This window comes from Myotis brandtii, unplaced genomic scaffold, assembly GCF_000412655.1.
Source record: "Myotis brandtii unplaced genomic scaffold, ASM41265v1 scaffold153, whole genome shotgun sequence".
Taxonomy (NCBI): Eukaryota; Metazoa; Chordata; class Mammalia; order Chiroptera; family Vespertilionidae; genus Myotis; species Myotis brandtii.
Window position 1 is genome coordinate 448606 of NW_005355543.1, and position 7906 is coordinate 456511.

Below are 7906 nucleotides of genomic sequence, written 5' to 3' on the forward strand. Positions count from 1 at the left end.
TGCTTAATGCCTTTTTTATCAGTCTATTTAAATTACTACTTTAAAGCTATTTAATTTCTATCTTGTTTGTTTGCCTTTAAGATTGGAAGCCCTTCATGGCAGGGAAATCTGAAAGGTGCTAGGTAGGCATTTAAAAACACTCTTCCAGATATTTTTCAGTTTGGTGAAAATTTAGTTTATTTTTCTGAATTAGGCTTAATTGTGGCATGGTCACTTGAAATGGGAATCAAAATTTTAAACCACTTTTATAACATGGAAAGCTTTTAAAAATTAAAGAGCATGAAATGGTCATGTAAGTTAATCTGAAGACCCACATGCAAATTAATGTGTTTTTAAATAGTTTTATTAATTTCCGAGAGAAAGGGAGGAGAGAGATAGAAACATCAATGATGAGAGAATCATTGGCTGCCTCCTGCACGCCCCCCACTGGGGATCGAGCTCGCAACCCAGGCATGTGCCGTTGACAGGAATCGAACCCGGGACTTTTCAGTCCATAGGCCGACGTTCTATCCACTGAGCCAAACCGGCTAGGGCTAAATCATCTAATGTTTTAAAAAAAAATCAATTGTCTTGAAGTTAAAGGGACAATTCTTGAGATTTATAGGCAGCTTTATGTTTATTTCTAATTGTAATTATTAGAACAACCCAGCCCAGCAATTTTTCTTTATGCTGATGTTCAGCTTAATTTCAAGCTGCTGAACAAAACAGTATTGACCTACAAACCCTGTCCATACTCGTTTATTTATGAGGAATGAGTACTTCAATATTGAATTCTTGTTTTGCTGATGAAGAATCTAGTTGGTTTTACGTTCATAAAGTTTGTATAAGGTTCTTTTTGCAGAGCACTCTGGAGAGGATTAAAAAAATGAAGATTAGATAACTATAAGGTCTTGACAATAGCTATTCCTGAGAATCGTACATACTATAAAGTAGCTAGAGCAATGGTTGCATCCATATGAATAGGCTTGCATGTACCTTTCAGCTGGTAGGTGGTTGAAGTTCAATATCTTGAAAAGGGTGTCTGATTATATAGGGTGTCCCTTCAAAAATGTATATACCTGTTGAATAATTATAAAGACTTTATTAAAATTACATTTTCAAGTTTGAGCTATCAGCTGTTCAAGTGTGTATACATTTTTTGGGGGACACCCTGTATGTATTAGTTTGAATACTGATGGAAAAAGGTATTATTATATACGCTTAGTTGATAATTTAACTTAATACTTTAAAGGAAATTTAGAAGACCTGGAAACAATACAGTACAGGATACAAAAGTCTACTCTGCACCCTAGTCAGTTCACAGGGGTGATGACTTTTTTCCCCCTCTTAATCCTCATTGATTTTCTAGAGAGAGGAAGGGAGGGAGAGGAAAACATGTGAGAAAGAAACATTAATTGTCTGACTCTTATGCCCCCGACTGGAAATCAAACCGCCAATCTAGGAATTGAACCCACAACCTTTTTTGGTGTATGTGTTGATTCTCCAACCAACTGAATCACCCTACTGGGCAGGATAATGACTCAATTCTTACATCTCTTTTGTTTTCATTTAAAAGTTTATTTTGTGGTAAGAACTTTAAAAAAAATTTTATTTATTTCAGAGGGGAAGGGAGAGGGAGAGATAGAAACATCAATGATGAAGGAAAATCATTGATTGGCTGCCTCCTGCACGCCCCCTACTGGGGATCAAGCCCACAACCCTGGGCATGTGCCCTTGATGGGAATTGAACCTGGGACCCAACCCTTCAGTCTGCAGGCGGATGCTGTATCCACTGAGCCAAATCGGCCAGGGCTTGCATCTCTTTTAATAAATTTAAGCAGTATTTACCCCCTTGTGAGGAATTTAGCTTAAACTAATTCTATTCTCCTTTTGTTGAACTTTTAAATTCAGTTGGTTAACTTTATTACTCAAACTTCACTTAAGCCTTTACTTATACAGTTTAGTATCTTTTGCTCCTCATCTGGTCTTTTATTTCCCAGTTCCTGGTAATTCCATCTTTACTTTTCTGCTGTCAGGTTTATGACACTTTGACATATTTTGTCTCTAGACTGAAGATAGCCAAAATGTAACATTTAAAATGGGTGATGTTCTTAGATCCATAGATAATCCTATTTTGACAAGATTCTATGTCCTTTGGAAGGCAAAATTCTAAGACATAAAATGATTTCTTTTAATGTTCATTTGGTTAGATTCATGCCATTGCTAAAATATGAACCATAACTTGATTTTTTTCTTCTTGAGTTTCTGATTTCTTTTTACTGAGCTCTTCTGGTTATTTAATCATTTTTTAATACATTTTTTTATTTCAGAGAGGAAGGGAGAGATAGAAATGTCAATGATGAGAGAGTATCATTGATCGGCTGCCCCCTGTATACCCCCTACTGGGGATCGAGTCCGCAACCCGAGCATGTGCCCCCAACCGGAATCGAACCCGGGACCCTGCAGGCCACAGTGCCATGCTCTATCCACTGAGCTAAACCAGCTAGGGCTATTTAATCATTTAATGCTCTGTGTATTCTTGTCATTCTAGGATTCTTTTTTTTCCCATACCATTGCTGGATTCTACTATTTCTTAGATTTCATAGCTTCCTCTTAGATTTTCTTTTATTCTTGCTGCAGTATATTCTCTGGTAATATTTTCAGAAAGGGTGTATGAATGGTAACAGTCTTGCATATGGGAAAATAGTTTCGCCCTTGCTCCCTCGTTTGACACTTTGGACATAGGATTCAAACTACAATTTCATTTTCCATTAGAACTTTGGAGTTGTTACTTCATTGTTTTGTAGTGTCCAGTGTTGCTTGTAACCATCTGATTTGAGTGCATTTTTTATGTGTAGGTAATCTTTTTTTCTTACACATTAACTTTTTGTTGTTAATTGGTTTTCTAAAGTTTTATGAGATTCTGTACATAGGCATTTTTTTCTTAATTAAAAAAGTTTGTATTGATTTGAGAGAGAGAGGAAGGGAGAGGGAGAGAGAGAAACATGAATTGGCTGCCTTCTACATGCCTCCTACTGGGGATTGAGCCCACAACCCACGAGTGTGCCCTGACCCGGAATCCAGCCAGCAACCTTTTAGTGCATGGAACAAGGCTCAACCAACTGAGCCACACTCGCCAGGGCATCTGTGCATAGGTTTTTATTTTACTTTTTAACTTGAAGTCTTAAGGGTTTCTTAATTGCTGAGAATTTTGCTTTTCACCTTATATTCTACAAATGAGTGAGGTCATGTAATATTTATCTTTCTCCGACTGGCTTATTTCACTTAGCATAATGCTTTCCAGTTGCATCCATGCTGTTGCAAATGGTAAGAATTCCTTCTTTTCACTTGGGTTATAACTGGGCCTGTCCACTGAGGTGACTTAAGTTCTCTGTGTGAGAAGAACATGAGGACTAACAGGCTTTATATTAGCTTCCTTAGGAGCAGACAGGCAAGCCGGCTATCCCTTCCAATGCCAGAAAGGGTGGGCCCAACTGACTCCTGGTAGGTTATTTGGTTTGAGCTTGGAGGTGCAGGGGGGGCTTGACCCTGAAATTGTTTTTACAGCCCTCAGTCACTGAAATTTTTTTCCATCTCTTATAAGCCAGAGGTCTTGGCTTTTGCTTCCCACTCATCCCTCCCATGAAAAATGGCTCCTATTCCATGTAGCCTTGTGAGTGCAAAAGTAATATGAGCCTCAGTTTCATCTTTTCTACCTAAATTGTGTAAATAATAAAAAAGTGCTAGTTTTTAAACAGAACTGGGTAAAATACAACAATATAATGTACATTATCTTGGATTTATTAGAAGAAACTACCTTAATCTGTATTATTACTTACATGTCATGCCTCATTTAAAATAAATTGTCTAGGAAATGTTTGTATATAAATTTTACTTAAAAACAGTATAGCGCCTGATATGCTATGAGTATATAGAAGACATTTTGTGACTAATGATGCAAATTTTGTTTAGACATTTAATGCAGACACCCTTGACTGCAAAGCAGATTATTCTAAAAGGCCTTTTTGGGAATGGCACTATAGGTTTTGCTTTAGCATACAATTTCTGCACATTAAAAAAGAAGAAACCATTAGGCATTTTTTTTTTTCTATTTCCATTTAATACAGCTACCTTCATGTATGCTATTTTACCCAGTAATGAGACTACATTCCTGATTTTTAGCGGGATCTCTCAAATCTACCTCCTATAGATTTGATGTTCTGGGATTTGATGAGAATCCATGGTAATCTATTTGTGGAATATATTCTTAATACTCTTGTGTCAGATTCCCCTTAATTTGGTGATTAGGATGTTTTAATCCTTAAAAAAAAACTTACAAGTATGGTAATTCAAAAAAATTAGATTATTTTGCCTATTAAGGACCTCTTCAGGTACCAAAACATTAGTTTATAATTAGGTTCTGTGATAATGAATATTTATTAGCTGACATCAAGGAAGAAGTGACTTTCAAGGTTTTTGTTACCAAAAATCTTGGGTAAATTTTTTTTTTTTTGTGATGACACAGACAAAGGCAAACTGAAGCGGAAGATAAAGCTTATTAATTAGTATACTGAGACCCATTCAATTAAAATTGATGGACATAAGTCATGCTAATCTCTTGTATTAATAGAGCTTTCCCATTCTAGTAAGGCTCTGGTGTATGATGTACCCTTTATGTAAATATAGATGTATTCATTCACTTTATATAAATTTTATAAGTATAGGTCACGAAAAATACTGTATGTGCATTGAGACAGTCTCAAAATTTCAATGACTTAGATCAGTGATGTTCAACCTTTTTCATCTCTTGGCACACGCAAACTAATCACTAAAATTCTGTGGCACACTAAAATACATTTTTTGCTGATCTGACAAAATAATAGGTATTTTTTTAAATATATATTTTTATTGATTTTAGAGAAGAAGGGAGAGGGAGAGAGAAACATCAATGATGAGAGAGAATCTGACTGGCAGCCTCCTGCACACCCCCTACTGGGGATCGAGCCCGTAACACGAGCATGTGCCCTTGACCAGAATCGAACCTGGGACCCTTCAGTCCACAGGCTGACGCTGTATCCGCTGAACCAAACCGGCTAGGGCTAATAGGTATAATTTTGATTGATTCACACCAGATGGCTATTGTATTGGTTGTAGTCATTTTTTTATTTGACAATCTAAGGGAAAAGAGGTCAACTATACTTCCTTTTATTTCCCCAATAGTTCTAGGTGAAAAAACAATGAAAATACGTTTTCTTAATCATTGAGACATTTAAAGGAACTATATACAAACTAATATAACTTCTTTGGTCCTGAGTTTATTTTCTTGTAAAAAGATTAAATTCTGACTTAATCCCCAGCTCAGCATTCTGTGAGATATAGCTTGTGTTTTTGGTAAAATTCTACCTAGAGGATTTCCTGCTTCATTTCATTCATACTTTTATTGTGAAGGCTTAGTTTCACAATATATAGAAAATGTTACATTATAAAAGACTTCACCCAGTAATAGCTTACATACATGAACATTTCCTGGTACATTATTTTTGTGATACTTACTTTTTGAGAAAGAGAGTAGGACAAATATTTTTCTAACACTTACGGAAACATTGGAGCCTGTATATTCTGAGGAAGAAAATTGTATCAAGCATTATTTAGGTTATTCCCAGGTACCCTAAATTATTGTTTTAATATTGTACTAGATGGGAGTTAGCCTGAATAACAGATGAAATTAATATATGAGCAACATGGACCTACTTTTGTGGTGGTAATTACATTTTTTTAATCTTTAGATTTAGTATTCATTTATCTCAAGTCTCTTAGTTCTGAAATTCTAAGCAAAATTCCCATTTGGTATAATGGTAATATAATAACCTGATAAGGAAATAAAAGGCTAAATTGTTGAACCTCCTAAATTTGCTTTTATTGCTAATAATTAAAAAATGTTATAAAAATTGTAGGGCCAACAAATAATCCAAAGTAGCATTAACTGTTCTATGCACAACAATCTCTTACATGCCCCTCAGTAAACTGTCTTTAGGTTGAAACCCCACAAATTTCATTATCAGGATAATGCATTTTATTGCATCCTTTTAGGCAGCTTGGTGGTTTTAGAATGATTCATTTCCCTTTTAATTTGATTTTCCTCTTATTTTCAAGAGCTGGTCAAAGGAAGGATACCAGTAGCCTGATAGGAAAATTATATTTTTTCAAAAGCTGTAACTTCTTTAAGCTACACTGAATCACTCTACCTGAAAAGTTTTCTTGGCACTCTGCTGGTTCTGATATTTTCTGACTGCCCTGTTCTTATCTGTCTTCATTTCCTTCTTTTTCTCTATACATGTCGCCTAGATCTCACTTATATTTACAGCTTGGCATCACATCTATGTGGACTCCTGTTTAATGTCAGGTCTTGATAATCTCAGCTGTTTGCTGTACATGTTAGAGTGCTCTGCTTTGTCAGCGAATATGTCCTATTAGTTTCTCTTATCACATCCAGCTAGCTACATTTGATCATTTACTGTGACTGAATAGGCCTGAAATATCCTCTCTATCCAAGTCCTACCCTTACCCTTCAGGTCTGGGTGAACTTCATATTTACAAATATCTTAAATGGTTTCTAAACAACAAATTTCTGAATGGCACATTTAATTATAATGACTCTCCATATCTGTAGAGTCTACAACAGCATTGTCCAATAGAAATAAAATACAAGCCACATATGTAATTTAAAAATTTATAATTTGGCCTCAGCTTGATGATTTCTATAAACACTCTGCTTGCCTTGTCTTGATGCCTGGGTGTCTTAAGAGTTCTATCCCATCCAAGCCAACCACTCAAACAAAAATCCTCTTCAGCCCAAATAATAAAGTCTCCTTGTTGTAGGTGCATTAAAATTATCAACAAAGTATCCTTGAGGAACATGTATAATTAGAATGTGAAGATAAAATTTCTGACTTTCACTCTCCTGTTACCTGGGTTTTCTTTTATTGTTTGTACTATAGATTTGTAACAAGTCAAAACCCAAAATCTATCAACCTGCATAAGATAACTTTTAGTAGTAAACCATGGTTTTAAAGCATCTGGTAGCATTTTAAAATTTGATATTTCTATGCTTTGTAACCGCCAAAAAGAATTCAGAATCATCCTATATAATAAAAGGCTAATATGCAAATTGTCCCCTCAACTGGGAGTTCAACCAGGAATTTGACCAGAGGGCGGAGCTGGCTGGCCAACTTGGCCCGTAGCCTCTTCCCGTGGCCTGATCGGCCCTGATAGGGGCGGGCCGGCTGGACCTCACCCATGCACGAATTTGTGCACCAGGCCTCTAGTTTAAATTATATATTTGTTGTTATTGCTACCTTTCAATAGTGTATGTGGTAATCACATTTCCATCCTCCCATTAGTTTTATATGCTGCTTTAACATAGTGGAAGAAAGCTAAGAAACTGGCAGAAGCTGAATATATAAGTAGGCTTAAACCAATTTAAGAGTAATACATAATGTGTTACCAACATTTGAAAACCCAGTACATGAAAGGGACTATTTACATAGGGATATTTATTGTTGGTTTCTTAACTCGGAAGCACTACAAAAATTGCTCCAATACTGCCATCTGTTTCTGTGAGCATTCTGGGAGAAGCTTTCTTCTTAGTCTCAAGAGCTGAAAGTGAACTAATCTTTTTAATTATATATTTAAAAACAAAACACCAGCCGAAACCGGTTTGGCTCAGTGGATAGAGCATTGGCCTGCAGACTGAAAGGTCCCAGGTTTGATTCCGGTCAAGGGCATGTACCTGGGTTGCGGGCACATCCCCAGTAGGAGATGTGCAAGAGGCAGCTGATCGATGTTTCTCTCTCATTGATGTTTCTAACTATCCCTCTCCCTTCCTCTCTGTAAAAAAATCAATAAAATATATTTTTAAAAAATCAAT

At 36.1% G+C, this 7906-nt stretch overlaps 1 protein-coding gene across 1 annotated transcript in view; it reads left to right on the plus strand.

Annotated features, from left to right (window-relative positions):
- The first annotated feature begins 3284 nt into the window (after positions 1 to 3284).
- SNX14 (sorting nexin 14) overlaps positions 3285 to 7906 on the plus strand; it is a 77467-nt gene continuing 72845 nt past the window's right edge. Inside the window, exon 1 of the mRNA XM_014535864.1 lies at positions 3285 to 3306. The gene's annotated coding sequence lies outside the window, so the exon portion shown is untranslated. The remainder of the gene's footprint in view (positions 3307 to 7906) is intronic.